At 49.8% G+C, this 10,986-nt stretch overlaps 1 protein-coding gene across 1 annotated transcript in view; it reads right to left on the reverse strand.

Annotated features, from left to right (window-relative positions):
• DCHS1 (dachsous cadherin-related 1) overlaps positions 1-10,534 on the reverse strand; it is a 37,986-nt gene extending 27,452 nt beyond the window's left edge. Inside the window, exon 1 of the mRNA XM_045839491.1 lies at positions 10,281-10,534. The gene's annotated coding sequence lies outside the window, so the exon portion shown is untranslated. The remainder of the gene's footprint in view (positions 1-10,280) is intronic.
• Between the last annotated feature and the right edge of the window lie 452 nt (positions 10,535-10,986).

Below are 10,986 nucleotides of genomic sequence, written 5' to 3' on the forward strand. Positions count from 1 at the left end.
TAGTACCTGATCAATAAATTTTTTGAATGAAAGATATAAGATAAAAGCACACGTGAAAGATCAACCTTAGCCCTGACTGGTGTGGCTCAGTTTATTGGGTATTATCCTGCAAAGCAAAAGGTCACTGGTTCTATTCCTGGTCAGAGCACATGCCTGGGTTGCGGGTTTGGTCCTGGTCAGTGTGTGTATGAGAGGCAACTGACTGATGTTTCTCTCTTGCATCGATGTTTTTCTCCTCCACTTTCTCCCTCCCTTCCCCACTCTCTAAAAATAAATAAGTAAAATCCTTTTAATGAATAAAAGAGCAACCTTGAAGAGGAGGGATTCAGACGCAGGCAAATGTCCCTTCTTCCAAACTGTATAGACCCCAGTGCCCTTCTTATCACCCAGCTTGGGTTCCTTTCTAGTGAAAACTCCCCCAATACACTCTTACAGTGGACACACAAAGGTGCATACTCATAAAGTCACAGACCCACCAATGCACTAACTTACATGCAGACAAGCACACTCAATACACACTCATACCCACATGGACAGGCTACTTTAACAGATACACAGCCAGTGCACCTACATAGATACCCCTCCTCCCAAATCAGAGAAGCATGTTTTCTCACACAGATGGACAAATTCATTCACATGGACTCCCACAAACACACATACTCACATGTGGGCCTACATACAGACAGACACAGAAATATACTTTCTCACCGGCCTCGCATGGACAGGTTCATTCCCACAGATACCCCCCCACCCATGTATGCACACAAGCACACTCCTACACACCCTCCCATGCACACAGACAGACCCACTTTCACACATGCAGACTCACACAGACAGGCACACGTGCACACACTTGCAGACCCGCCCACACAGGCATGCTCTCACACATGCTGCCGGGGCACTCGTGGTCAGCTCTGCGGCTGCAGCTATGACCTCTAGGTCCCTGGGGCCTCTGTCTGGACTGTGCCTCATCACTTCCTGCTCCAGAGCTTCCAGTTCCAAACTCGAACTCCAGACTCTCTCCCGAGACCGTCTCATCCTCTCCAGCTCTTTTCTCAGCGCCATCTCCCCCATCTGTCCAGTGTTTCTCACTGCCTCTTCCCCAAGACTTGCTCCTCCTCCCTGTTCCTGTCTCTTTCCCTCTCCAGGTCTGTCCCATCCCTTCCCCCAAATCTGGTCTAAACATTCATCTTGTGTCTTTCCCCAATCTGTCCTGCCTCCTACCCAGACGTGTCTTCTTTCTCCCCCTATATCTGGTAACACCTCTTCTCCCACCCAGTCCTGCCTTGTTGTATGCCCTTGCTCTGTCCTGGTCCTGTTACTCTGTCCTCTGGCTCCATCCTGCCCTCCCCCTCTAGCCCCACATCTGGGCCTCTGGAACCACAGCTGGTTCTCATTAGGAGGGGGAGGGGCAAGACTGTTCACTGGGGCCTGCAATGTGATGTCAATCCTCCCCCAACCCGCAGCTTGTATGTCTATAGGACCTGTGAGCAGGGGTACGTGGGAGAGGAAAGAGAGGTGGGTTGGGGGAGGAATGGGGGACCATAAGGGAAGGGGGTATTACAGGAGGAAGTAGAGGAGTGGCTCGAGGTACAGAAGGGGAAGTAGGCTGGGAGAGCTTGCACCACCCAGGCCTCCTCCCTCAACTTCCTGTCCCAGGGCCAGGGAGGGGCAGAGACCAGAAAGACAACAGGGTGAGGAGGGGAGCTACCAGGCAGACTGGCACAGAAGTGGAAGAAGGAGAAGGTGGACTCTGTGAGCAAAGGGAGGTGGAAATACAGGGCCAGGCAGAAAGGAGAAAGGAAAGAGTTCTGGTGGGTGGATGACAGGGAGCAGACTGAGGGAGAGTGAGTATGCATAGCAAAGGAAAGAGTGAGTGGAATTAATGCAGATGGGGGAGGTAAGTCAGAGACAAGAACAATGTACCTGGTGAGATGGGGTGGGTAGATAAATAGAAGCAGGAGACAGAGCTGGAAGGGTGGGAGGCAGAAAGGAGAGGAGACTGAGGAAGGGAGGAGGGAGGAAAAGGCTGACAAAGACAAACTGGCTTCCCTGGATAGCCTTGGGACAACCCCATGGGACAGTGACCGGTGGCCAAGGCAGTACCCAGAACCTGGCTCTCCAAGGACTGGCTCCCAGGAGATACTTCAGGGAGATGCTGGAGAAGGATGTGAGCAGAGGAGGCAGAAATAAAGTCTATTTTCTGAGCTTTTATAGTGTGCTGGGCCTTATGCCAGGCAATTCACAGACAGTATCTCGTTTAATCATCATAACAATCCTGTGAAGAAGGTGTCCCGCCTTCCATTGAGGAAATTGAAACTCAGAGTGAAACAGCTTCCCTCAGTTAGCACAGCCTCAATTTGATCCCAGGACTATGTACTCCACAATGCATGGGATTCAGGGAGAAGGGAAAGATGGAAAGAGGAAGAAATTATAGGGGGAGTTGAGGGGAGACAGTCCTAGTTGGCCAAGGGAGACCTGAAGAAGTCAGGAGCACAGAGAACAGGAGGACACAGGGAAGAGAGATGAAAGAAAGAGAAGCTGACAAGACTTGGCCCCTGACAATTCAGGAAAGGTGAGGGAATAGAAGTTCTAGACTGACTCCTCAGCTTCCTGCCAAGCTACTAAAGTGGTGCTGTTAGGATACCACAGAGAAGAAGCCATTTTTCAGGTGCCTGTTGGAATCCCCACATGGAGTTGTTCCAAGCACAGTTGGATCTGGAGCCTAGGATGGAGGTCTAGATTTGGACAGATCAGGGAGTAACAAAAAGCCATGGGTGTGGGGACTGAGAGATAGGACATGTAAAGTGGGAAGTGAGTTTAGGACAGAACCCTGGTGAACACTCACATTTAAAGTGCAGTCTGAGGAGACCTTTACTCTTAGATAAGGAAGCAGTATCACAGGAGTTAAGGGAGGAAACATTTCAACAAAGAGGGAGAGATCAATAGCATCCAATGCTGCTGAGAGTTAAGTAAGATGAGGGTGGAGAAGTGGCTGATGACTTTAGTATTGAAGAGTTCAACTAGTGACCTCGGGAAGAACAGTTTAGGAGAGCCATGAGGGTGCAATCTTCCTGCAGTGGGAAATGAGATGAACTGAATTGACAAACAACTAACTATAGAAAGGACTTCAGCATAGATTCATTCACCAATGCACACTTAGTGAAATCCTAGAATAGGAAGGCAATATATTATAGGGAAGCAGGACAGGATAGTGATGAAGATGTGAACTCTGGGGCCAAATCAACTGGATTTTCTGCACAGCTTCACTTACCAACTCTGTGACCTTGGGCAAGCCACTTAACTTCTCAGTGCTTCCATTTCTTTACTTATAAAATAAGGAAAATACTGATTCTTACTGCACTATGTTTGCAGTATGAACAGTGTCTGGTACACAGTACCTATTTGATAAGTGTGCAAGCACGAATTACTATTACAGTGGTTAAGATGATGAACGCTGCTGTCAGACAGACTTAAGTTCACATTCTGACTCTACCACTTAAAGCATAACCCTTGGGCAAGTTGTTTAACCTATCTAACTCTTGGTTTCTCCTGTGAAATGGGACTTAAAGGGAACACTTTATATGGTTGATACAAGAACTAAATGAAAGAATGCTACAAAAACTTAGCACAGTGTCTGGTATACAGAGAAGGCTCGATAAATATCAGCTGCTATTATTGTGTGCCAGACACACAGAGTAACCCTGGGTTAAGTGTTATTTCACAGATGAGAAAACTGAGGGTAATAGAAAGTAGCAGAGAGACATCTGCAGCTCTCACAGACCCTGAAACTAGTTCTGTTATACCATGTTGCTTCTCTGCTGGAGGGCTTGGAATGCCCTAATAAAGGGTCATGGCCAGGCAATAGAACAAGGAAGGAGAATGAGCAAAGTTCTGCTTTAGGAGAATAAATGGCAGTGTGGACAGGGTGGGTTAGAAGAGATCAATGAGGAGGTAATTGCCAGTCTAGGTAGACGGTCAGGTGGGCATGGAGTCAGGTGATGAGAGGGGAAGAGATCAGAGGATGCTTGGAGGTCTCCAGGAGACAAAGAGAAAAATAGGGAGAGGAAGGCCTACGGCATGCTTGTGAAATGATTCATTAATAGATTTATTCAACAAATATCTACTAAAGACCTACCATGTGCCAAATACCATATTAAGCAGTAGAGAAATAGCAGTGACTTGGAAAGATCAAGTGCCTGCCTTTGTGGTGTCCACAGGCAGGGAGACCTGGAAATGGTGAGGGAGCTAGGAATGGTAGTGATGGGCAGCAAGGGCCTGGTCCTAAGTTCTGATCCTGACAATCAGAGTCCAGACTGCAGAGGACATGTTGCAGTTGGAGTTAGCAGAGAAGTTGGACATGTAGAGACCCAGAGATGTCGAGAGGAAAGAACAAATTTGGAAATGCTGGGAGACAGGAGGTTGAGGGGTAGGCAAGCACAGTAGAGGGACTGAGACATTGGAAATAAAATGAACTAAGTTGAAAGTTGAGCACTTCATAATTGTTTTCTTTCGGAATCCTCAAAACAACTCTTTTAATGTTACTTCCATGTTCACTTGTGGAAAGGGGAGTTCAGAGAAGCCAGGGTCATCTCAGTGGCAAATGGTGTGGCTGTAAGGTCTGATGTGTACCCTTGCTCCCTCCTTTCTTCCCTCCCTGCCTCCTTCCTCACCAACCTTATGGCATTTCTAGGCCCTGATAGACAATAGCTCCTTCCTTTGAGCAGCTTAGAGGGGAAAACATAAACAAACTTCTAGTGTGTTAAGCGGAACATAGAGGGGCATCCTGACTCAGGCTTAAGGGTTCCAGGAGGAGTTCTGGGAGGCGGTGTCCTCTCACGAGGGTATATGAAAATTGAAGTACTTTCCCTGTGGCATTAGTTAAAAATTCCTGGAACTCAGAGAGTTACCCGGGAAACATGGACACTGGAGCTGAAGGAAGGGGTAGGCAGCAGGAAGCCAGGAAAAAGATGGGATCCAATAGCACAAACCACTGAGAGGGACTTTTGCTTTGCAGGTACCAGGGCATTAGAGAGGGAGAGAAGAGGGCAAGAGCACAAGTATCTGGGAATCTCATATGGAGAGGAGAAGAGGCCAGAGTGCCAGGAGCTGGAAGGCTTGGAGCAAGTGTATGTGTATGGGGGGATGCAGCACAGGGGGTGCAGGCAGTGTTAAAGGCAAGAGCTGCTTATTGTATCTCTAGGGAAGAGGGCCTGGTGGAGTGGAGAGAATGGCAAGGCACTGTAGCGCCTTATGGCCTGATGGCAGGTCACAGCTTCCTCATTTTCACTCCTTCCAGAACTGTAGCAGACACCTGACCCCAAAAATTTGGATCTGCAAATTTCTGGTGCTCCTTAAGTGTTTGCTAACTGAATGAAAGAGAAATAAAGGCTATTCACGTGCTCATAGGAGACATGAGTAAGACACAGCATAATTAGTCGAGTGAAGTGCCTGTGGAGGTGGGAGGAGATGGGATCCACAATAGGTGGGGGATGGGTCTCAAATTGAAGAGCTGCTTCTTCATTATCACAGGAAAGCAGATGAGAGGGGAGAGGAAGAGGATCCAGGAAAAGAGAAGCCCAGGTGAAAGGGAGAGAGGAGGAGAGAGCATAGAGTGAGAAATGATAAGTTGTGAGGAAGGGGAGTGGAAATATCTTCAGTGGGATAAGTGGGTACATGTGGAAATACCTTAACTGTGTGAGCAGCTGAGCCCAGAGGTCAGTCTTCTGAAGAGTGAATGAGGGTGAAGGATATGCTGTGAGGTGCCTCATCCATTCATCTGTTCATTGCCAAGAATCTGTCAGGGGCCCTGGGCACATGAAGATGAATAACATGCAACCTTGCCATCAATGAAGTCCCAGCCCAGTCAGAGACAGGACAGGGAAGAGGCAATGACAATAAAAAGACAAGAGGATCCCAAGCCTGCCTGGTAGAGTCAAGAAAGGGTTTGAGACTAGATCTGAGGATGGGAAGGGGTTAGCCAGGAATAGGGAGTGAAGGGCTTTTAGGGCAGAGAGTAGTATGTGCAAAAGGCCAGACGCATGGAAGAATGCAGTGTCTTTGGGGAACTACAAGGAATTCAATATGGCTGGAACTTGCAATATGAGGGAGCTAGAGGAATGGGACAGGTAATGAGGCTAGGGAGATTCTGGAGGAGGTAGTCAGATCATGAAGATCTCATAAGCATTGTTAAAGTAGAGGTTTCACCCAAGACAATGGAGGATGGACACTGAAGAATGTTGAGCAGAGAATGACATGGTTGGATGTGCACTTCAGGGAGATCCCTCTTGCTGCAATGAGAATGAATTGGAAGAGGGAAGGAAAGAAGTTTAGGGAGACAAGTTAGAAGGCTCTTTCAGTAATTCATGTTAAAAGATGGTGAGGTGAGGGCAGTAGCTGATGCCATTAAGAAAAGGGACATCCGAGATAGCTGGAAAGATGGTAGAACTAACAGGTTCTAATGACTTCTGGGTAATGGGACATGTGGAGAAGAGAGTGACTACAGTTAATTTCTGGGTTTGTAGCTTGATAACTGAGTGGGGATGGTTTAGGGCAGGAAGAAGTGATGAGTTCAGGTTTGGACATGTTAAGGGACTTGTGAGTTATATAGTACAGATCAGGTACAAAGCAGATATGAAGGTCTGGAGGTCAGAAGAGAGGTCTGGAACAGGCAGATATTTGGGAGTCATCAGCTTAAACAGATGATAATTAAAGCCCTGGAAATGAATGAAATGAATCACTCAGAAGGGTGTATACAGTAAGATGATAAGAAGGTCCAAGCCAGATCCCTAAGGAACAGTAACATTTAAGGGTCACCCAACAGAGTCCCTGAAGCAGACTGAGAAGCCAGGAGCAGTTCTGGGAGAGAGATGCACAGATTCCCACCATGCTATAATCATCTGTTTGTTTGCTTCTCTCTCCTATTGAAGTTTAAACTTCTGGAGGGTAGGAATAATGTCTTCTACCACAGTATTTCCATCACTCAACAGTGTGGTTGGCACATGAGAACTCATTAAATGTTCATAGAATAAAATAATGGCTCAGAAGCCATAAGATGATAATGATTCAAACCGAAAAGAATGGTCAACTGCCAAAAGGTCAAGTAGTTACAGACTTTTGAAAAGAGCCCCTAGAGTTGGCAGATGAGAGGTCACTTTTTCTTAGGGAGGGCAGTTACTTTGGAGGGGCAGGAGAAAATGGGAAGTGAGGAGGTGAGAGCAGCTCCATGCAAAAGACACAAAACATGGCAGTGAAGCAAGTGAGGGTTTCTTAGTTAATTGGGTATTACAGGGTTAGGGAACAAAGGAGAGACTAGAGGCCATTCACATGCTCACAGAGAAATTGGAGACATGAGTAAGACATGGAATAATTAGTCCAATGAGGTCCCTGTGTAGGCAGGAGGAGATGGGACCCACAACATAGGTAGAGGATGGGTCTCAAATAGAAGAGCTGCCTCTTCATTATCACAGGAAAGCAGAAGAGGTTGAGGAGGATGCAGATAAAATTTGAAGGAAGAGGCAGAAAGCTGAGGAATTCAAACTGGATAGCCTTAGTTTTCTTAGTGTTCAAGTAGAACAGGTTATCTGCTCCTACTTCCTCCCTCTCCTCAATCCCCATATCCATTCTATCACTGAACCCTGCTGACATCACTGCCTAAAGAACTCTTGAAACCTTGTACTTCCTCCCTCTGTGCTGCCACAACTCCAGTTCAGGCCAGCATGATCCCCTCCTGGGTCCCTGCAACAGCCAACTTCCCTTTTCAGACTCCTTCCTCCAGTCTCCACTCTGCTATCAGAGAGGTATTTCTAAAACAGATCTGAGTATATCATACCACAACTTCAAAAGATTTGGTGATGTCCCATTATTCTTGGGTTAAGTACTTTTCATATGGTCTACAAAAACTGTGTGACAGCACTAACCCTCCATCAACCTCTCTCTCACAGACTCTTACCTCTCCTCACACCATGCTGTTAGTGGCAGGTTCACTGGACTGCTTTACACCTCAACATACATCACTTTCTTCATGTGGGCTTTCCCATGCTGCTCCCTTGACTTGAGGTATTCTCTACCCACCCCACTTCACTCACCTCCAACTCTCCTTTGGTTGATTCCCTATTTATCCATCAAGCTGAAACTTAAATATCACTTCCTCCAGGAAGCCTCTTTTGACCTCCTTACACTGGTCTTGGTTTCCCTGCTATGTGCTGCCATGTTACAGCACTCACCCCATGCAAACCCCATTAAGGTAAGGACCATGTCCTTTTCTGTTCATCCTTGTAATGCTAGCACCTACCACACTGCCTGGCACAGAATATGTGCTTGCTGAATGAATGAACCAGTAAATTGACTAATTAATCTGCTGAAAACAATGAGATGAGGGATGTGAGTTAAGGGATGTGACAAAAAAATAGGGAAAAAATTATCTATTTATTTGTTTATGGAGGGCCTAGTTGAGGACTGAATTTATAGAAGCATGAATTTATAGCAACATCACTTGGTATGGTTGAGAGCTCGCTCTAGCTAGGGTTGAGACTTTGTGGATGGGTGGGCTCAAGGACAAAGTAACCAAGATTGACCAAAGAATAGTTGAAAGGATGGCCCTGGGTGTATAAAGTAGAAGAAAAGCAGACAGCCAGGAAGGGTTAGATTGAGAGAAAGCAAAGAGGTCAAGCACAAGAGGTCATTATGAGGCTAAAGAACAGTTATAATGTGAACAATGGCATCTGAGAACTGGAAGGACCTGGGAGGCTCTGGGCTGAGAGTGGAATGCAGGAGTTTAGAATTTTAGGGATGGACCAGTTCTACAGAATGGTTCTGGGAGGGGAGACGGTAATAGGAGCTAAGGAGCTCAAGAAACTGTGAGGCTGGGGTTTTGAGGGACACTTAGAACCACGAGAAGACTGATCCAGGCCCCCGAGTTTTCAGGAAACAAGAGGGTAAGACTGGCAGTCTATGGGTAAGGGGTAATGCTGTGAGCATTGTAAGTCAACAGGAGTTTACTTAGCAGCTGGGATAGCTCACTCTGGTGGGTGCATGTCACCTACAAGTGTGTCTCCTATGGGTTGTACAAGCGGCTGTGTGATAAGGGTGATTGCAACACAGCCTCCTGTTAGTGTCAGGCTCCTGGGACACCTGTTTTGTATGGACAGCTCTGATGAAGTATAACCTAGAGGATGGGTTGACTATGACAACGTTTCCAGTAGATGCGTATTGCTGCGACAGTGCCTCCTCTGGTATGTGATCTTGACAATGATCATGTGGGAATATATTGGCTGTATCATTTCTACTGTCTGTGTGTGTTGTCCTGAGGGCATCATCTTCCCTAGGTGGGTGTTGGTTCTGACAGTGCTTGGCGGGGGCGGGGGGGCGGGGCGGGATGCATGATGGCTTTGAAGGCATGTCTTGTGAATATGTGTTGCCCGGGACTGTGTCCCCTGTGGGTTGAGTAGGGCCATGACTCTGTCCCCTGTGGGTATTTGAGGAGTTGACATAAGCAACAATATTTTTCTGGCCTATGACCCCATGGCTGCAGGCCCAGCCCACGCCACACTGAGTTCATTGTGCTTCTAGATCTCCCTCTCAACACCCTCTCCACGTGGAAGGAGGCCAGTGGTGACCTCCCTCGTCCCCTGCACAGGATTCTGATAGAGGTGTCCTGGGCACAAACTCAGAACACCGGCCTGGGGTGACCAGCCTCCACTTCGGGCTTGGCCTGTCTCTCCTCTGCTACTTTACTTCTCCCCCCTCAGCTTCTTTGTCTCAGTCTCAGTTTGTCTCTGTCACACACCCAGTCCTGACACATGGCTCCCACAGAGGCAGCAACACACACACATATGCACATGCACGCGCGCTCGCACACACACACTCATACTGACTCGCTCAACATGACACACACTCATTCTAACCCACACACCCTCGGAGTGACACGCACATACACACGCAGCCAGCAGACATGCAGGCACACAGCCTCCTGGTGACACGCACTAACTCACGCAGCCCATGCACTCACCCTGGGAGAACACACACGCCCTGCCCGCACCCCGGCACACTCTCCCTCCAACACGCCCCGGCTCGATGACGCACACAAAGACCCCCCAGGCCCTGCCCCCGCGCTCACGTTCACGCTCGCCCTCGTCCCGCAGGCCCAGGCCCCCCCCCCTCCCCCATTGTCTCCAGCTCAGAACAAAGCCCCCGGCTCCTCTGCCGCCGCGGCCGCCCGAGAGAGGCTGGCCGGGCCTGGCGGCCACGGCCGGAAGAGTCGGGCGTCCGCGGGCACTGACCTCGGCGAGGCGCGGGCTCTCTCGCCTGTTTCAGGGGCGCCGTCCAGCCGCGGTCAGCCCCCCGGGCAGCGCCTGCCCGCGCGGGGCCTGGGGCTGCGCATCATCCGTCGCTGCTGTCTCGGGCCCGCGATCAGCTCGGGGGCGAAAACTGCCGTCGTTCCTCACGCCCCTGGCCGTCGGTGGGTCCGTCCGCCGCCACCGCAGGGGCGCCGCCTCCTCCACAGCCGCCCCGGGGAGGACGCGAGCTCCGCCGCGGCCCCGCGCCCCCTCCCCTCCCCTCCCCCGCCCTTCGCGCGGTAACCCGAGCCCCCGCCCCTCCGCCCGCAGAGCCCCCGCCTCCACCCCCACCCGCGCGTACTGCCGCGGCCCCCCCAGCTCCAGCCCGGCCTCCTCCGCCCCTCGACTTCCCGGCCCCGGTCCCGCCGCCGCCGGATCCCGCCCCTGCTCTGCGCCGTCCCAGTTCTCTTCCCTTCTCCCGGTCACTGCGCCCCGTCCCCTCCTCCCATCCCGTTCTCTACGTCCTTTCTCCCTGTCCCCTTCTCCTCGGCCTCCCCTTCCACCTTCTCTCCTACCCCTACTCCCCCTTCGCCCCCTCTTCTCCCTCACTGTCCTATCCTCCCTTTTGCCCAGAGCTTCTCCCTACCAACACTTTCTCTCCATTCTCCTCTTTCTCTCCATCCGCTTCTTCTTCCCCTCCTCCCCATCC

This window comes from Phyllostomus hastatus, unplaced genomic scaffold, assembly GCF_019186645.2.
Source record: "Phyllostomus hastatus isolate PE091 unplaced genomic scaffold, TTU_PhHast_1.1 phas_contig_304, whole genome shotgun sequence".
Lineage (NCBI taxonomy): Eukaryota > Metazoa > Chordata > Mammalia > Chiroptera > Phyllostomidae > Phyllostomus > Phyllostomus hastatus.